This window comes from Oncorhynchus masou, chromosome 12 (assembly GCF_036934945.1).
Source record: "Oncorhynchus masou masou isolate Uvic2021 chromosome 12, UVic_Omas_1.1, whole genome shotgun sequence".
Classification (NCBI taxonomy): Eukaryota; Metazoa; Chordata; class Actinopteri; order Salmoniformes; family Salmonidae; genus Oncorhynchus; species Oncorhynchus masou.
Window position 1 is genome coordinate 23,529,869 of NC_088223.1, and position 20,978 is coordinate 23,550,846.

The following is a 20,978-nucleotide window of genomic DNA, read 5'->3' on the forward strand; positions in this document are numbered from 1 at the left end:
ACTTTGGATGTTGTGAACTACTTTTTCAAAGTAGCTTTGGTTAAGCAAACTATATTTTTCTTCAGGATAGCTTTACTGTCGCTTAACTTCTTCCAGTTTGAAGTAACTGTAAGCTTGGTAAACTATATTTTTAGAGTAACTTCCTCAACACTGAACAACTTCATGTGTACAACATCTTAAGACCTGCATCACTATACTGAGAGCGTTGCCGTTTCTCAAATGATGTATTTGGGTGTTTTTTGGAGCCTTTGTTCGTGCTTTATCTGTGTCCCTGCAACTGCAGAACGAGCATGAGGAAGTCTATTGAACTTGTCTTTTAAGAAGCATTCAGACTCGATAAGATTGTCTGGAATGACCCTCTGATATATCTGTCCCTTCATCTGAGCAAAGCTAAACAAGACAGACATCCCATCTATCCCTGCTTTATCCCCTCTCAGACACTGTGTGTATTCTAGACAGGTGGAGTTTGGACCCAGGCAAGGCAAGGCCCTTGGCTTTTTAAGGACAGCCTGTCTTTATTTTGCCTGTCCGTCCATTCGTTTACAACAATGCTGACCCCAAGAAGCAGCTAGCGCGGTCCAGCCAGCTGAGCTTTCTGACAGAACAGTGATATGTGGAGAGAAGGATGGGGGAGAGAGGGAGGGTGGAAGAAGGAAAGATGGAGGGCCAGGCTTCTGCTAGTGCACAGTTTGGACAGTAGGTGCCATGCGGGCTGGACTGTAGACTGTAGGAGGGAGGATTGGGGGGCAGTGGTGCTTTGTGTGGACTGGGTCTGCTGTAGGAGCACACATACCAGTACACACAAACACATACACACACAGTACACACAGACAGGGCAGACTGTGGGCTGCAGGGTGGATATTTTAGTATCGTGGTCTTATCCGGGCTGAACTGTCCGTCACGCGCCGTGCCAACTCTGGCAACGTCTCGGAAAACACAGCCATAAATTGCCCTGCGGACGGCACCATGGGCACACTGGACACACACACACATACACACATTTGCACACACACACTCACACACACTGCTGGGCATACTGTACACACACACACACCCACTGGGCACACACACAAACACCACACAGAGCAGCAGGCTGCCACATCAGGAATGGCAAGGAGGGAGCATCCACATGATACAATACGTACACTGTGCCTCCTGTTTTCTCTACACCCACCAATTACAGTACATGTCAGTGTGGTCAGGTACAGACAGTGAAGTGTACAAATACAGACAAGTATTTTTATTAACCTTTCCAGACTTGAGATCGAAAGTCAAAAGTGTATTTGACTGTCAAGAGCTCAGTGCTCCTTCACAAGCTTTGCTTCTGAATGTGGGGATTGGTCTAACAGGGTGGTGTGAAAGAACCTACCTGGTTAATTAAAGGGACAGTTGTTGCTGAGTGGATCATCCTGACTAAATAAACAGAATTGAAGTGAAGAATAGGCTACCAGAGAGCCTGAAGAGACAGAATGGTTCAACATGATATTGGATCCATTGACTTGCAATCGATGGAATAAAGAGAGAGCTGAGAACTGTGGCCAGTTACATTAGGGGAGGAATGGGGACCACCAATGGCGGATTAGTTGTTGTTTGTCTCGTTTCTTCAGGCATCAAGATATTCATTTCAGACAACAACATGTATACTACTGCCATGGTGTGAGGGCAAACTGGCTGTGCCATCTGAGAGGGAGAAACTAGTAACAACGCGTCTTACAAAATGCACGCACACACTACTTCAGAAGTGGCTAGCCTCACTGGCATTCCAATGTGTTGCATAGATTTGAACCGCAACCCAGATTTCTCAAGGACAGACTAGATGTGTGTAGGCCTAAGACAAAACTCCAAACCCAGAAAACCACCAAAACATTTGAAACAACAACACAAAAAACAAGATAATGAGAGTCTAGCTGATTTCATCCTGTAATTATCTGAAATTCTCAGTAAGAACACACTACCCCCAAAGAAAGCCAAAATCCACCATATATCAACATGAAAGAAATTGGCGTTTCACTAGAAAATTACAAATGGCGTTTGAGGCTTGTCATAAAAATCTTAATTTACAGTACACTGACTGCAGGCTTCCAAGGTGCTTTTTGGGAGGGGGTGAGGTGGGACAAAATGTTAGATATAACACAATAGAATACAATTAAATACACTACAAAACAGGACACTATACTACACTGAACAGAAATATAAACGCAACATGTAAAGTGTTGGTCCCATGTTTCATGAGCTAAAATAAAGGATCCCCGAAATGTTCCATATGCAAAAATTCTGTACACAAATTTGTTTACATTCCTGTTAATGAGATTTTCTCCTTTACCAAGATAATCCATCCACCTGACAGGTGTGGCATATGAAGAAGATGACTAAACAGCATGATCATTACACAGGTGCATCTTGTGCTGGGGTCAATAAAATGCCACTCTAAAATGTGCTGTTTTGAATGCACTGAAATACCATGACAAGATCCTGAGGCCCATTTTTTAAAGTATCTGTGACCAACAGATGCATATCTGTATTCCCAGTCATGTGAAATCCATGGATTAAGGCCTACTGAATTTATTTCAATTGACTGATTTCCTCATATGAACTGTAACTCAGTAAAACCTTTAAAATTGTTGCTTGTCATTTATATATTTGTTATGTATACAATGGACAAAAGACTGACTCTTGATAAATCGACTAAATCTTGCCAAACAACCTCTAGGTTATGATGAACAGTGACTGCAGTCTGATATTGTTACTAGTGGTTCTTCAACTGCTGATCCTATCTCTCTCTCTCTCTCTCTCTCTCTCTCTCTCTCTCTCACTCTGTCTCTCTCAATTTCAATTCAATTCAAGGGCTTTATTGGCATGGGAAACATGTGTTAACATTGCCAAAGCAAGTAAGGTAGATAATATATAAAGTGAATATATAAAGTGAAATAAACAATAAAAATTAACAGTAAACATCACACATACAGAAGTTTCAAAACAATAAAGACATTACAAATGTCATATTATATATATATATGCAGTGTTTTAACAATGTACAAATGGTAAAGGACACAAGATAAAATAAATAAGCATAGATATGGGTTGTATTTACAATGGTGTATGTTCTTCACTGGTTGCCCTTTTCTCATGGCAACAGGTCACAAATCTTGCTGCTCTGATGGCACACTGTGGAATTTCACCCAGTAGATATGGGAGTTTTTCAAAATTGGATTTGTTTTCGAATTCTTTGTGGATCTGTGTAATCTGAGGGAAATATGTCTCTCTAATATGGTCATACATTGGGCAGGAGGTTAGGAAGTGCAGCTCAGTTTCCACCTCATTTTGTGGGCAGTGAGCACATAGCCTGTCTTCTCTTGAGAGCCATGTCTGCCTACGGCGGCCTTTCTCAATAGCAAGGCTATGCTCGCTGAGTCTGTACATAGTCAAAGCTTTCCCTAATTTTGGGTCAGTCACAGTGGTCAGGTATTCTGCCGCTGTGTACTCTCTGTGTAGGGACAAATAGCATTCTAGCTTGCTCTGTTTTTTTTGTTAATTCTTTCCAATGTGTCAAGTAATTATCTTTTTGTTTTCTCATGATTTGGTTGGGTCTAATTGTGCTGCTGTCCTGGGGCTCTGTAGGGTGTGTTTGTGTTTGTGAACAGAGCCCCAGGACGAGCTTGCTTAGGGGACTCTTCTCCAGGTTCATCTCTCTGTAGGTGATGGCTTTGTTGTGGAAGGTTTGGGAATCGCTTCCTTTTAGGTGGTTATAGAATTTAACGGCTCTTTTCTGGATTTTGATAATTAGTGGGTATCGGCCTAATTCTGCTCTGCATGCATTATTTGGTGTTCTACGTTGTACACGGAGGATATTTTTGCAGAATTCTGCGTGCAGAGTCTCAATTTGGTGTTTGTCCCATTTTGTGAAGTCTTGGTTGGTGAGCGGACCCCAGACCTCACAACCATAAAGGGCAATGGGCTCTATGACTGATTCAAGTATTTTTAACCAAATCCTAATTGGTATATTGAAATTTATGTTCCTTTTGATGGCATAGAATGCCCTTCTTGCCTTGACTCTCAGATCGTTCACAGCTTTGTGGAAGTTACCTGTGGCGCTGATGTTTAGGCCAAGGTATGTATAGTTTTTTGTGTGCTCTAGGGCAACAGTGTCTAGATGGAATTTGTATTTGTGGTCCTGGTGACTGGACCTTTTTTGGAACACCATTATTTTGGTCTTACTGAGATTTACTGTCAGGGCCCAGGTCTGACAGAATCTGTGCATAAGATCTAGGTGCTGCTGTAGACCCTCCTTGGTTGGTGACAGAAGTACCAGATCATCTGCAAACAGCAGACATTTGACTTCGGATTCTAGTAGGGTGAGGCCGGGTGCTGCAGACTTTTCTAGTGCCTGCGCCAATTCGTTGATATATATGTTGAAGAGGGTGGGGCTTAACCTGCATCCCTGTCTAACCCCACGACCCTGTGTGAAGAAATTTGTGTGTTTTTTGCCAATTTTAACCGCACACTTGTTGTTTGTGTACATGGATTTTATGATGTCGTATGTTTTACCCCTAACACCACTTTCCATCAGTTTGTATACTCTCTCTCTCTCTCTCTCTCCTTTTTATCTCTATCTCTCTCTATCTATCTCTCACTCTCACTCTCACTTTGCCTGTGATCAATCCAGATTCAGTTCACTGACTGTCTGAGAGGATTGTCTACCAGGAGAAGGAGAGGAAATAAGAAGACCAAAAGGGGATGAAGAAGAGGAAAAAAGAAGAAGAGATTACATTTTTCCCACACGGCTAATACACAAGCGACAGAGAGGGTGTGAGTGCAAGCGCCTGCCTGCTTGCATGTGTGTGTGATCTCTGAGCCACACCACCAGTGATGGAAAAAGTACCCAACTGTCATACTGGAGTTAAAGTAAAGAGACCTTGATAGAAAAGACTCAAGTAAAAGTCTAAGTCACCCAGTAATATACTACTTGAGTAAAAGTCTAAAAGTGTTTGGTTTTAAATATACTTAAGTATCAAAAGTACATTTAAATGCTAAAATATACTTAAGTATAAAAAGTATAAAACATTTAAAATTCCTTTTATTAAGCAAAACAGACAGCACCATTAGGAATGTAGTGAAGTAAAAGTTGTCAAAAATAGAAATAGCAAAGTACAGATACCCAAAAAATGACTTTAGCAGTACTTCAAAGTATTTTTATTTAAGTACTTTACACCACTATCACTCAGCTAAATCTGCTTCTGAGTTCCTTTGTTGTGCTTGATAGATCTTTCAGTCAGGAATACATCACTAACCACATTATGAAGTAACAGAGCTACCGTTCTACGTCACTAACGTCTTCCTTATGGACATTAACATAACATTTCCCAGTGAAGACTATTTTCAATGTTTTGAGAGGCAAAGAGGGAGAACGGCAGTTTCCCTCCAAATACAAATAGGTTTACTGTTCATTCTATTCTCTACAATCCCATCAACAGTGGAGGTGATGATATTACTGTGGAGCCTCGCTGGGCTCCCAGCCCTGAAAACAGCGCAGCTCTTGCTGTATATTTAAACCCCTGCATAGGGGGCTCATAGCTTAGCAGCTCAGTGCTAAGTGTGGCCTGGTCTGGCTGGCTGCATTGTGAGCCCATTAGTTTAGGAGAGTGGCTGTGCAGTGTGAGAGGCGAGGTAGGAGAAATAGATTTGCCTACTGCCACCCTCATTTGTGTCAAATTCATCCATGGGCTATAGGGCTGTACTGCCTGTGAGTGCAGAGCATGTGACTGTTGCGCAGTGCACCATAGAAATAGAATGAATAGAACCGTCTTGGAACCTCTAACCTTGGTTTTGTGATACAATCATTTAGATTGGTAATGTAGAATGTTCATTCAAATGCTAACTGATGTGATTCATGCAATGGGATGTGTTTTTTGTAATGTCAGTTGATTCAGTTGATTCAACTGAAGTTGATTCAACAAATCACAGCACACATTGATGGGGTACACTTCCTGCTTTTATTTCCTGCTTTGCTCCTATGGTTACACTCGCATTGGCCGCCAGTTCACCCATTTTGCCGTCATTAACTTGAATGGGGACATCCGTTCTATTCATTCTATTTCTATGCTGTTCACTGCCTGGGTCCGCACGAAGCCAATAAGTGTGTCTGAAATGGCACCTTATTCCTCATAGAATAGAAGACAAGAATAGGATACAACTTTATTGTCCATATGTTACGGTCAACAACAGCAAGGTGTCTTCTGCTCTGTTTCTAGTAGTGCATTATAAAGGAATAAGGACACCACTGTACTATACGGAATAGAGTACTACTGTAGTTCACTATGTAGATAATAGGGTGCCATTTCAGCTAATGAGGAATTGACTGACTGAAAGTGGCCGCTGTTTTTTTGTATGAGAGCTAAACGAGTAGGCGAACTTGGGAACATACCAGTAACTCAACATCAAAGAGGATGTCAGCGTAGAAGATGTAGCAGAGAAAGTGTTATACGGGTGCCTCTCTCTTCACAGCTTCTCCCCCATAGCTGTGTCGTTTTGAACACATATGGGGCCTTGTAATGTATGCCCATCCATTTTGAATCAAAGATCCTCAGACTGACAGACTTTGCTCTCTTCTCCCCTCCTGTGTGATGTGTGTGAGAGGCTCTTGGCAGCTTCATCGACAGGGCCTGTGTGTATGTGTGTGTACCCAGGCCAGATGTGCTGCTCAGACCTAAGTGCCATCGTGCTTCTGTGCCTCTGGTTCTGTGGGCCTGCAGTTACCATACAGTATGGGGCTTTGTGCCTGCATGGCTGTGTGTGGCTGTGTGTCTCTCCGGTGATCTGTGGCACAGAGGCACCATGATGGCTCCTTGCCTCCTTACCACAGCGGCAGTATTGTTCTGTTCTGTGTGTTGCTTTGAGAAAGAGATAGAGAGAGAGCCGTAGAGAGAGAGAGAGAAAGACAGAGAGAGAAAGACAGAAAGACAGAGAGAGAGAGAGAGAGAGAGAGAGAGAGATCATCCTCCTCTGCAATGTTCTAAGGCTACCCTTTTACTTTCATATCTCACAATCTCCAGAGCTGTGGCCAGCAAGATGGATTTGGTAGCTCAACTGGTGTCAGGGTGGCCCAGTGTCTCTTGTCATATCAGCACATGTACACACTTCAGTCAATATGGCGGAGACAGAGGGGAAGACAGGAGAGAGGTGGAGAAGACAGGAGAGAGGTGGAGAGAGTGGAGAAGACAGGAGAGAGGTGGAGAGAGTGGAGAAGACAGGAGAGAGGTGGAGAGAGGTGGAGAAGACAGGAGAGAGGTGGAGAGAGTGGAGAAGACAGGAGAGAGGTGGAGAGAGTGGAGAAGACAGGAGAGAGGTGGAGAGAGAGGAGAAGACAGGAGAGAGGTGGAGAGAGTGGAGAAGAGAAGAGTGGAGGATAAAGGAACATGAGAGATGAAGAGGTGGACCTGAAGGGGTTTGAAAGAGGCACTGTGTGCTGCCATCTGTCTGCCAGCCTCCTGCTGTAGCCATGCTTTCTAAACCCTTATTTAGCCTCCGAAGGGAAGGGGTCATGTCGCCATCTAGTGAATACTTTTTTGCTTGTGCATACTCACTCACACACACACAAATGTAGTATATACACTACCCTTCAAAAGTTTGGGGTCACTAAGAAATGTCCTTGTTTTTGAAAGAAAAGTTCAGTTTTTGTCCATTAAAATAACAACAAATTGATCAGCAATACGGTGTAGACATTGTTAATGTTGTAAAGGACTATTGTAGCTGGAAATGGCATATTTTTTTATTGAATATCTACATAGGCGTACAGAGGCCCATTATCAGCAATCATCAGTCCTGTGTTCCAATGGCACGTTGTGTTAGCTAATCCAAGGTTAACATTTTAAAAGGCTAATTTATCTTTGTAAAACACTTTAGAAATTATGTTAGCACAACTGAAAATTGTTGTTCTGATTAAAGAAGCAATACAACTGGCCTTCTTTAGACTAGTTGAGTATCTGGAGCATCAGCAATTGTGGGTTTGATTACATACTCAAAATGGCCGGATACAAAGACCTTTCTTTTGAAACACATCAGTCTATTCTTGTTCTGAGAAATGAAGGCTATTCCATGTGAGAAATTGACAAGAAACTGAAGGTCTCGTTGTCACGATCGTTATAAGGACCAAGATGCAGCGTGGTATGTTTCCATCCTCTTTATTAGGAAAAGAAACTCAAAGAAAAAACAAATAAAGCGTAAACGAAACATGAAGCTCAATGAAGAGCTCTCAGGCAACTATACCTAGACAAGATCCCACAAAGCACAATGGGGAAATGGATGCCTAAATATGATCCCCAATCAGATACAACGATAAACAGCTGCCTCTGATTGGGAACCATACCAGGCCAACATAGATCATTAATCACATAGATAACCCACCCTAGTCACTGTCATGCCCCAACCAACATAGAGAATAAACAGCTCTCTATGGTCAGGGCGTAACAGTACCGCCCAACCCCACCCCAAAGGTGCAGACTCCGACCGCAAAACCGTCGGCATCTACCATCGGGGGCGGCTCTGGTGCGGGGCGAAGTACCCACTCCGCTCGCAGATACGTCATCTTCCATGGCAGCTCTGGTGCAGGGATCGTCGCCGGAAGCTCCGGACCGTAGCTCGTCGGAGGAGGAACCGGACCGTGGCTCGTCGGAGGAGGAACCAAACCGTGGGTCGTCGCCGGAGGAACCGGACCGTGGATCGTCGCCGGAGGCTCCGGACTGGGAACCCACGCTGGCGGCTCTGGACTGCAGACTGTCACTGGAGGCTCTGGACCGCAGACCGTCGCTGGAGGCTCTGGACTGCCGATCAACGCCGGAGGCTTGGGACTGGGAATCCTCGCAGTAGGTTCTGGACTGCCGACCGTCGCTGGAGGCTCTGAACCGCAGACTGTCGCAGGAAGCTCTGGACCGCAGACCGCCGCTGGAAGCTCTGGACCGCAGACCGTCGCTGGAGGCTCTGGACCGCAGACCGTCGCTGGAGGCTCTGGACCGCAAACCGTCGCTGGAGGCTCTGGACCGCAGACAGTCGCTAAAGGCTCTGGACTGCCGACCATCGTTGGTGGTTATGGACTGTGGACCGTCTCAGGAGGTTCCGGACTGTGGACCATTGTTGGCGTTCCGGATTGTGGATCGTCATTGGAGTTCCGGACTGTGGACCGTCGTTGGAGGTTCCGGACTGTGGACCATCGCCGGAGGTTCCGGACTGTGAAACGTCGCCGGAAGCTCTGGACTGGGAGCTGTCGCCGGAAGCTCTGGACTGGGAACTGTCGCCGGAAGCTCTGGACAGGGAACTGTCGCCGGAAGCTCTAGACTGGGGACTGTCACCGGAAGCTCTGGACTGTGGAGGCGCACTGGAGGCCTGATGCTGACCTTCTAGGCAAAGTTACTCTGTCCAGTGTCTGTTATTTTGCCCATCTAATATTCTATTTTTATTGGCCAGTCTGAGATATGTATTTTTATTTGCAACTCTGCCTAGAAGGCCAGCATTCCATCGTGGTCTCTTCATTGTTGACGCTGAGACTGGTGTTTTGCGTGTACTATTTAATGAAGCTGCCAGTTGAGGACTTGTGAGGCGTCTGTTTCTCAAACTAGACACTCTAATGTACTTGTCCTCTTGCTCAGTTGTGCACCCAGGCCTCCCACTCCTCTTTCTATTCTGGTTAGAGCCAGTTTGTGCTGTTCTGTAAAGGGAGTAGTACACAGTGTTGTACGAGATCTTCAGTTTCTTGGCAATTTCTCACATGGAATAGCCTTCATTTCTCAGAACAAGAATAGACTGACGAGTTTCAGAAGAAAATGCTTTGTTTCTGGCCATTCTGGCCATGAGTATGTAATCAAAACCACAAATGCTGATGCTCCAGATACACAACTAGTTTAAAGAAGGCTTTTTTAATCAGAACAGTTTTCAGCTGTGCTAACATAATTGCAAAACGTTTTTCTAATGATCAGTTAGCCTTTTAAAATGGTACACTTTGATTAGCTAGCATAACGTGCCATTGGAACACAGGACTGATGGTTGCTGATAATGGGCCTCTGTACGCCTTTGTAGATATTCCATAAAGAATCTGTCGTTTCCAGCTACAATAGTCATTTACAACATTAATAATGTCAACACTGTATTTCTGATCAATTTGATGTTATTTTAATGGACAAAAACTGAACTTTTCTTTCAAAAACAAGGACATTTCTAAGTGACCCCAAACTTTTGAACTGTAGTGTACTTATAGGAGAAATCATCTCATCCACCACCACCACCACCGGTACAGTAAAGACCCTGGCTTTAGACCCAGGCTCCTCTCAGCTTCGCAGGTAGGTACCTGACTCACTGCTGGGCACTGGGGCGTAACTAGTTACCACTGTGGAGGAGGCTTACTCTGGATGTAAGGGAAATGTCTGCACCTCAGTACCCATCCCTGGGTAAGTCTGGTAATGGTATGGACAGGGGGTGAGGGAGAGGAGGGAGTAAGGAGGAAGTGAAGTCTAGTTATGGTATGGACAGGGGGTGAGGGAGAGGAGGGAGTAAGGAGGAAGTGAAGTCTAGTTATGGTATGGACAGGGGGTGAGGGAGAGGAGGGAGTAAGGAGGAAGTGAAGTCTAGTTATGGTATGGACAGGGGGTGAGGGAGAGGAGGGAGTAAGGAGGAAGTGAAGTCTAGTTATGGTATGGACAGGGGGTGAGGGAGAGGAGGGAGTAAGGAGGAAGTGAAGTCTAGTTATGGTACGGACAAGGAGGTGGGGGAGAGGAGGGAGTAAGGAGGAAGTGAAGTCTAGTTATGGTATGGACAGGGGGTGAGGGAGAGGAGGGAGTAAGGAGGAAGTGAAGTCTAGTTATGGTACGGACAGGGGGTGAGGGAGAGGAGGGAGTAAGGAGGAAGTGAAGTCTAGTTATGGTACGGACAGAGGTGGGGGAGAGAGGAGGGAGTAAGGAGGAAGTGAAGTCTAGTTATGGTACGGACAAGGAGGTGGGGGAGAGAGGAGGGAGTACGGAGGAAGTGAAGTCTAGTTATGGTACGGACAGAGGTGGGGGAGAGAGGAGGGAGTAAGGAGGAAGTGAAGTCTAGTTATGGTACGGACAAGGAGGTGGGGGAGAGAGGAGGGAGTACGGAGGAAGTGAAGTCTAGTTATGGTACGGACAGAGGTGGGGGAGAGAGGAGGGAGTAAGGAGGAAGTGAAGTCTAGTTATGGTACGGACAAGGAGGTGGGGGAGAGAGGAGGGAGTAAGGAGGAAGTGAAGTCTAGTTATGGTACGGACAGAGGTGGGGGAGAGAGGAGGGAGTAAGGAGGAAGTGAAGTCTAGTTATGGTACGGACAGAGGTGGGGGAGAGAGGAGGGAGTAAGGAGGAAGTGAAGTCTAATTATGGTATGGACAGAGGTGGGGGAGAGAGGAGGGAGTAAGGAGGAAGTGAAGTCTAGTTATGGTACTGTCACGTAGAGTAGGCCAGAAGGCTAAACTGGATAACCTAACCTCTATCAAAATAAAAAGATGGCGGAACCGCAAAAGTTCTTCTGTGCAAAGGTGTTTATTTACAAGTGATTCCGGAACAAAAAACAGTACTGCCATCAAAGTCTACCTTATGGGACAGCTTAAAAACAATGCTGCCCCATCCACAGCTCAATCCAAACTGCGTCTTCATGACTGAAAGAGAGGCTCCTTTTGTAGGGCTAGCCCCTCCTCAGAACAATTAACCCTAATTAATTAATTAATCAATTAACAATACAAACCTACATTTTCCATGAACTAAAGGATATACATTGCAACATGGTCGCATCTACACTTCGGTCCGCAGGTAGTATAACTTTTCATTACATTTCATTATAGTACAACAGTTTGATTTGTCTAATCTTAGCAATTTCTTCTTAGCTAGCTACATAGCCGTCTTTGTATCAAAGATAATTGCGTAATTATCGTATTTCGTCGTCCTAACGTAGTCTACACTGCTATCTGCCCAGCAGCTAGCTAACGTCCACTAGCACTGTAGAAACTATTACACTCAACGACTCGATTAGTGTAGTGTTAGCTAGCTACATAGTTGTCTTTGCTGTCTTCGTATCCAAGGTAATTGTGTAGTTTAGAGTGTGTAGACTTAGAGTGATTATCTTAATTTACCGAGGTTAGCTAGCCAGCTACTTGTCGTCCTTAACGTAGGAGTTACTGCTAGCTAGCTAGCCAACAGCTAGCCAACGTCTTCCGATTTGAACTTCAACAACCCGGTCAACATTCCGCCTCGCTCCACAGGTAGTATCACATTTTCATTTCACTTCATTACAGTACAACGGTTTGATTTGTTTGATCGTAGCTAGCTAGCTACATAGCCGTCTTTGTATCTAAGACAATTGTGTAGTCTGGAGCGATTTTCTAGGTTAGCTAGCCAGCTATTGTCGTTCTTTTAACGTAACGTTACGTAATCAACACTGCTAGCTAGCCAGCTAGCCCCCGAATAGCAGCACTGTAGAAACTATTACACTCGACGGAACGACTTGATTAGTGTAGTGTCAACAACATAGCCACTGCCAGCTAGCCTACTCCAGCAGTACTGTATCATTTCAATCATTTTAGTCAATAAGATTCTTGCTACGTAAGCTTAACGTTCTGAACATTCGATAAGTGTAGTCCACTTGTCATTCCAATCTCCTTTGCATTAGCGTAGCCTCTTCTGTAGCCTGTCAACTATGTGTCTATCTATCCCTGTTCTCTCCTCTCTGCACAGACCATACAAACGCTCCACACCGCGTGGCCGCGGCCACCCTAATCTGGTGGTCCCAGCACGCACGACCCACGTGGAGTACCAGGTCTCCGGTAGCCTCTGGAACTGCCGATCTGCGGCCAACAAGGCAGAGTTCATCTCAGCCTATGCCTCCCTCCAGTCCCTCGACTTCTTGGCACTGACGGAAACATGGATCACCACAGACAACACTGCTACTCCTACTGCTCTCTCTTCGTCCGCCCACGTGTTCTCGCACACCCCGAGAGCTTCTGGTCAGCGGGGTGGTGGCACCGGGATCCTCATTTCTCCCAAGTGGTCATTCTCTCTTTCTCCCCTTACCCATCTGTCTATCGCCTCCTTTGAATTCCATGCTGTCACAGTTACCAGCCCTTTCAAGCTTAACATCCTTATCATTTATCGCCCTCCAGGTTCCCTCGGAGAGTTCATCAATGAGCTTGATGCCTTGATAAGCTCCTTTCCTGAGGACGGCTCACCTCTCACAGTCCTGGGCGACTTTAACCTCCCCACGTCTACCTTTGACTCATTCCTCTCTGCCTCCTTCTTTCCACTCCTCTCCTCTTTTGACCTCACCCTCTCACCTTCCCCCTACTCACAAGGCAGGCAATACGCTCGACCTCATCTTTACTAGATGCTGTTCTTCCACTAACCTCATTGCAACCCCCTCCAAGTCTCCGACCACTACCTTGTATCCTTTTCCCTCTCGCTCTCATCCAACACTTCCCACACTGCCCCTACTCGGATGGTATCGCGCCGTCCCAACCTTCGCTCTCTCTCCCCCGCTACTCTCTCCTCTTCCATCCTATCATCTCTTCCCTCTGCTCATACCTTCTCCAACCTATCTCCTGATTCTGCCTCCTCAACCCTCCTCTCTTCCCTTTCTGCATCCTTTGACTCTCTATGTCCCCTATCCTCCAGGCCGGCTCGGTCCTCCCCCCCGCTCCGTGGCTCGACGACTCATTGCGAGCTCACAGAACAGTGCTCCGGGCAGCCGAGCGGAAATGGAGGAAAACTCGCCTCCCTGCGGACCTGGCATCCTTTCACTCCCTCCTCTCTACATTTTCCTCCTCTGTCTCTGCTGCTAAAGCCACTTTATTCCACTCTAAATTCCAAGCATCTGCCTCTAACCCTAGGAAGCTCTTTGCCACCTTCTCCTCCCTCCTGAATCCTCCTCCCCCTCCCCCCCTCCCTCTCTGCAGATGACTTCGTCAACCATTTTGAAAAGAAGGTCGACGACATCCGATCCTCGTTTGCTAAGTCAAACGACACCGCTGGTTCTGATCACACTGCCCTACCCTGTGCTCTGACCTCTTTCTCCCCTCTCTCTCCAGATGAAATCTCGCTTCTTGTGACGGCCGGCCGCCCAACAACCTGCCCGCTTGACCCTATCCCCTCCTCTCTTCTCCAGACCATTTCCGGAGACCTTCTCCCTTACCTCACCTCGCTCATCAACTCATCCCTGACCGCTGGCTACGTCCCTTCCGTCTTCAAGAGAGCGAGAGTTGCACCCCTTCTGAAAAAACCTACACTCGATCCCTCCGATGTCAACAACTACAGACCAGTATCCCTTCTTTCTTTTCTCTCCAAAACTCTTGAACGTGCCGTCCTTGGCCAGCTCTCCCGCTATCTCTCTCAGAATGACCTTCTTGATCCAAATCAGTCAGGTTTCAAGACTAGTCATTCAACTGAGACTGCTCTTCTCTGTATCACGGAGGCGCTCCGCACTGCTAAAGCTAACTCTCTCTCCTCTGCTCTCATCCTTCTAGACCTATCGGCTGCCTTCGACACTGTGAACCATCAGATCCTCCTCTCCACCCTCTCCGAGTTGGGCATCTCCGGTGCGGCCCACGCTTGGATTGCGTCCTACCTGACAGGTCGCTCCTACCAGGTGGCGTGGCGAGAATCTGTCTCCTCGCCACGCGCTCTCACCACTGGTGTCCCCCAGGGCTCTGTTCTAGGCCCTCTCCTATTCTCGCTATACACCAAGTCACTTGGCTCTGTCATAACCTCACATGGTCTCTCCTATCATTGCTATGCAGACGACACACAATTAATCTTCTCCTTTCCCCTTCTGATGACCAGGTGGCGAATCGCATCTCTGCATGTCTGGCAGACATATCAGTGTGGATGACGGATCACCACCTCAAGCTGAACCTCGGCAAGACGGAGCTGCTCTTCCTCCCGGGGAAGGACTGCCCGTTCCATGATCTCGCCATCACGGTTGACAACTCCATTGTGTCCTCCTCCCAGAGCGCTAAGAACCTTGGCGTGATCCTGGACAACACCCTGTCGTTCTCAACTAACATCAAGGCGGTGGCCCGTTCCTGTAGGTTCATGCTCTACAACATCCGCAGAGTACGACCCTGCCTCACACAGGAAGCGGCGCAGGTCCTAATCCAGGCACTTGTCATCTCCCGTCTGGATTACTGCAACTCGCTGTTGGCTGGGCTCCCTGCCTGTGCCATTAAACCCCTACAACTCATCCAGAACGCCGCAGCCCGTCTGGTGTTCAACCTTCCCAAGTTCTCTCACGTCAACCCGCTCCTCCGCTCTCTCCACTGGCTTCCAGTTGAAGCTCGCATCCGCTACAAGACCATGGTGCTTGCCTACGGAGCTGTGAGGGGAACGGCACCGCAGTACCTCCAGGCTCTGATCAGGCCCTACACCCAAACAAGGGCACTGCGTTCATCCACCTCTGGCCTGCTCGCCTCCCTACCACTGAGGAAGTACAGTTCCCGCTCAGCCCAGTCAAAACTGTTCGCTGCTCTGGCCCCCCAATGGTGGAACAAACTCCCTCACGACGCCAGGACAGCGGAGTCAATCACCACCTTCCGGAGACACCTGAAACCCCACCTCTTCAAGGAATACCTAGGATAGGATAAAGCAATCCTTCTCACCCCCCTTAAATGATTTAGATGCACTATTGTAAAGTGGCTGTTCCACTGATGTCAGAAGGTGAATTCACCAATTTGTAAGTCGCTCTGGATAAGAGCGTCTGCTAAATGACTTAAATGTAAATGTAAATGCAACACGGTTTTAAACAATATCACAACATAACATTTACAACATTACATCACTACTGACAATATCTTTCAATATGCCCATATGCATTAATGAGCCATTTGGGACAGGCACTATAAAGCCAACCCAATTCCCTTAGCTCGGGTCCTTTTCCAGCATACCCGGAAGCTACAGAGATGGAGAGAGAGGAACAGAACAAACAAACAATGCGCTCATCCACAACATTGATAAGTATAATAATTATTGTATCTCTCAAATATGAACATTGACAAGTGTGAAATGCATGCACCAAGACAGAAGTTAATTTGTGTGTCGACCCACATTGTTAACTTATCTTATAATGTCGCAGGGAGGAGTGATGAATATGTGTGTGCGTTAAAGAACCAAATGCTGCCCGCGGCCAGTGACGGACTTCTACGTCACATTACTTTCCTCCTCTCCTGAAGCGACCATGTTCGGGAGCCTTGATAGGTAGTCCGCAGTAACGTTCTCTTTTCCTGCCTTGTGACGGACACAGAACCTGAAGGGCTGGAGCTCCAGATACCACCTGGTCACACGAGAATTCCGGTCCTTCATGGTCTGGATCCAGGTCAGTGCTCTGTGGTCCGTGTGCAGGTCAAATTCCCTCCCAAGAAGGTAGTAACGGAGGCTATCTAGGGCCCACTTTATAGCCAGGCACTCCTTTTCGATTGTAGAATACCTGGTTTCCCTGGGCAACAGCTTCCGACTCAGGTACAGCACAGGAAGCTCTTCTCCTGGCTCCCCTTGGGCCAGTACAGCTCCAATTCCTACAGCCGAAGCGTCCACCTGCACAAGAAATCTCTTCTGAAAATCAGGGGTCTGGAGAACAGGGAATGAGCACAGTCATTTTTTCAGTGTCATGAAGGCTTCCTCACACTCCTCAGTCCACTTCACAGGGTTGCTGGCCCCCTTCGAAGTGAGGTTGGTCAGTGGGACAGCGATGGTCGAAAACTGTGGAATGAATCTCCGGTACCACCCTGCCAGACCTAGAAAGGACTTCACCTGTGTCTTGGTTCTGGGTTGAGGGCTATTCCAGATGGACTCCACTTTCTCCACCTGAGGCCGAACTTCACCCTTACCCAGCTGGTAACCCAGGTACTTTGTCTCCTGTTTCGCCCACTCACACTTCAGGAGGTTAAGTGTGAGGCCTGCTTCATGGATCTTCCCCAGGACTCTGCTAAGATGCTGTATGTGCTCCTCCCAGGAGTGGCTGTAGATCACCACGTCGTCCAAGTAAGCAGCACAGTAATCGTCACAGTCCTGGAGGACCTTGTCCATCAGCCTCTGGAAAGTCGCAGGGGCCCCATGAAGGCCAAACGGCATGACCTTGAACTGGAACAGGCCCATTGGCGTCCAGAATGCAGTGTAGGCCTTGGATTGTTCATCCAGGGGCACCTGCCAGTACCCTTTGCAGAGATCCAATGTGGTGATGTAATGAGCTCTACCTATTCTCTCCAATAAGTCGTCAATGCGGGGCATGGGATAGGCATCAAACTGGGAGATGGCATTCACCTTACGGAAGTCCATGCAGATGCGCAAAGAGCCATCCTTCTTTGGGACAATGACAATAGGGCTGCTCCATTCACTTGAAGATGGCTCGACAACATCCATCTCCATCATGGTGTGGACCTTTTCCTTGAGGGCTACCACCAGCCTCTCAGGCACACGGTAAGGATGCTGGCGGACAGGGTTCTGGCCAGGTTTCAAACGAATGACGTGTTCTAGGACTTTGGTTCTTCCTGGTCTCTGACTGAAGAGGGCCGGATACTTGCCAAACAGCTGCTTCAGCTCATCTTGCTTGTCTTCTTCCAGGTGAGCCAGTATGACTTCTGCTCGTTCTTTCCATGCCTCTGTGACCCCATCCGACTCATCCTCTTCTACTCTGCGGACCAGAAAGGACTTTCCTTTGGAGAGTTCCTCTTTCTCCTCCCAGGCCTTGAGAAGGTTCACATGGTAGGTTTGCTTCTTCTTACCCTTATCCGGGTGCAGCACCTCGTAGGTCACTGGGCCCATCTTCCTCCCGATTAGGTACGGTCCTTGCCATTGCGCAAGGAGCTTGCTGGTAGACGAGGGAAGGAGGAGCAGGACTTTCTGTCCTGGCTCAAACTCTCTGTGGCGAGCGTGCTGGTCATAGCCTCTCTTCTGGGCCTTCTGGGCTTGCTGAAGGTTTGCTCTAGCTTCCTCTCGGTACCGTTCCAACCTGTCTCGCATCTGGAGGACATACTGGACAATCCCCTGTCCTGAGGTAGCTACTGGGGAACCTTTCCAGCACTTCTTCAGCAGGTCCAGTGGTCCTTGCACTGGCCATCCATAGAGGAGTTCGAATGGCGAGAAACCTGTCGATGCCTGAGGCACCTCCCTGTAAGCAAAAAGCAGAAAGGGTAACCACTTATCCCAGTCTTTACCAGTGTCAGCCACAAACTTCCTCAGCATGTTCTTGAGCGTTTGATTGAATCTCTCTGCGAGCCCATCCGTTTGGGGATGGTAGGGAGTAGTCCTCAAGCCTTTAATGCCCAGCTGTCGGTGGAGTTGAACCATCAGTCGCGAGGTGAAGTTTGTCCCTTGGTCCGTCAGGATTTCATCTGGGATTCCTACACGAGAGAAGAGCTGAACAAGAGCACTGATTATTTTTGGAGTGGTTATGGAACGGAGTGGGAGGGCTTCTGGGAACCGGGTGGCATAGTCACAGATCACCAATATATACTTGTAACCTGCACTACTCTTCTCCAAGGGTCCAACAATGTCCATTGCAATTCTCTTGAATGGGGTAGAGATAACTGGCAGTGAACATAGAGGAGCCCGTTCAGACCTACGGACAGCACTGGTTTTCTGGCACGTGGGGCATGATTTGCAGTATTTTTGTACATCAGTATACATGGAGGGCCAAAAGAAATGGGAGCCTAGCCTAAGATAGGTCTTATGTTGCCCTAGATGGCCTGCCCATGGAACTGTATGTGCAAGGTTGAGAACAAGTGGTCTACAGGTAGATGGCACCACCAACTTCCTGCTATCTGCCTCTGACCCAAGGTAGAGTATGTGGTTGTCTACTGTGTAAATCCCCCCACATGAAGATTGACTGTCCCCAGCTAAGGCCTTGTCAAACAAACATTTCAAGGTTGCGTCAGACTTCTGCAGTGTAGCAAAATTATGTGGAACATCCCATTGCACCTCTAACCCAGACACATCAGCAACAGGTACAGGGGTTCCCACATACTTCTCAAGACGCCGCTGGCGGCGTGACTTTCTGGGCCCTTTGGTTCCCCCCTCGCACAGACTATCACACAAGTCAGGCAGAGGTTGTAAACCAGCTTTGGCCTGGGCACGAGTGACAACTGAACATGCCATCTGAACATCAGACTGGCAAACTGACTGCCCATATAGCTGACCCCCCACACTTCCCAACAGATCAGAGAGTACAGGCACATCCCTCCCCAGAATCATCTCAAAGGGTAGCTTCTCCATTACCCCAACTTTGAGGAGGTATTTCTGACCCTGAATCTCAACTGTGAGTTCAGCTGTGGGCTGCTGTGACTGGTCACCATGGACACATTGGATCAGTGTCTGATGACCATAATCAATGTCATTAACAGGTACATTACCTTTTCTGATCAATGACAGGGAACTGCCGGTGTCAATCATTGCAGTAAGACTTTTACCATTCACTTTTACAGGTACCAAGCATGACCCTTCCCGAGTCTGTCTATTCTGAACACCATCCCCCTCTCTGGGTACATAACAGTAACCTGAGAGCTTGGATTTACGTAGCGGACACATTGAAGCTTTGTGCCCCTGCTGCCGGCAGTAAAAACAGGTCAGACCCCTCCCATCAGAGCGAACTGCATGATCCCTTACCTCCCTCCCAGACACATAACCCCCAGAGTTACCTCCACCATCTCTGGCGTTTCTGATGTCCCTTGTGTCTCTGAGACTCCTTGGAGCGGGTGCTGCAGGTTGTGGTGGGCCCCCTTTACGTGCATTAAGATACTGCAGTGCAAGCTTGGCCGCCATAAGCCCGTCCTTGGGCTCGTGCTCTCGGACCCAGGTTCGAATGTCGTGTGGTAGAACCTGTAGAAGTTGCTCGAGGATGATGACCTCCCCGATTTCGTCCTGTGTCTTCTCCCCCGGTCGAACCCATCGTCGGTAGAGACCCTTGAGGCGGTGGTACGTCTCTGTCGGCGACTCACCCGATGGCGTTGATGCAGCTCTGAAGCGTTGACGGTAGGTTTCCGGTGAGATGTCAAACTTCACCAGCAGCGCTTCCTTCAAGCCCGTGTAGACATTGGACAGCCCCTCATCCATTGTTGTGTAAGCCTCTAAGGCCTTGCCCGTGAGCAATGGGACAAGCCTGCAGGCCCACTCTACCTCAGGCCACTGCCACGTCTTAGCCATGCGCTCAAACCTCAGTTTTCAATGTCCTCCCCCTGCTGGTATGAGGGCATCTTTGGCTCCTTCCTCAGGAATGCTGGAAGATGGACGTTAACACTGCTGGACTGGTCTCCTGGTACTGGCCTCATTACTGCTTGGGGTGCCTGCTGTGGAGTTGAAGTCGCTGCTGCATCGAGCCTTTGTCGTCCTGGTGTTGGAAGACCCAATCTTGGGCTCTCACTGACGAGTTCCGCCTGGTGGGGAGCTGTGAGGATAGATTGGCATAGGCCACGTAACTCCTGCTTGAGGTCTTCGTCCCTCCTCTCAAGGCAGGTGAAAAGTTGCTGAAAAAGGGTTACCATGTTGGGTGTGGTTCTGGTCCCCCAACTGCTCCTTCAGTCAGCAGCTCACCCAGTTATGGTTGTCTTTGGCCCCGCGGTCGGGCTCCTAGTTTCTCATACTTGACCTCTTCTTCACCAGACGATTCCATGGTATTCCACCCCGGTTCAACTTCAGGTACCTTTTCTGACAGTTGATGCTGTTGCTGAGAACGCAATCCTGTACGCATTCCTTTACCTTACTTGTTGGAATTCACTGATTTGCGGTACACCATCCCATCACTGCCACCATATGTCACGTAGAGTAGGCCAGAAGGCTAAACTGGATAACCTAACCTCTATCAAAATAAAAAGATGGCGTTTAAGGTGTTTATTTACAAGTGATTCCGGAACAAAAAACAACAGTACTGCCATCAACGTCTACCTTATGGGACAGCTTAAAAACAATGCTGCCCCATCCACAGCTCAATCCAAACTGCCTCTTCATGACTGAAA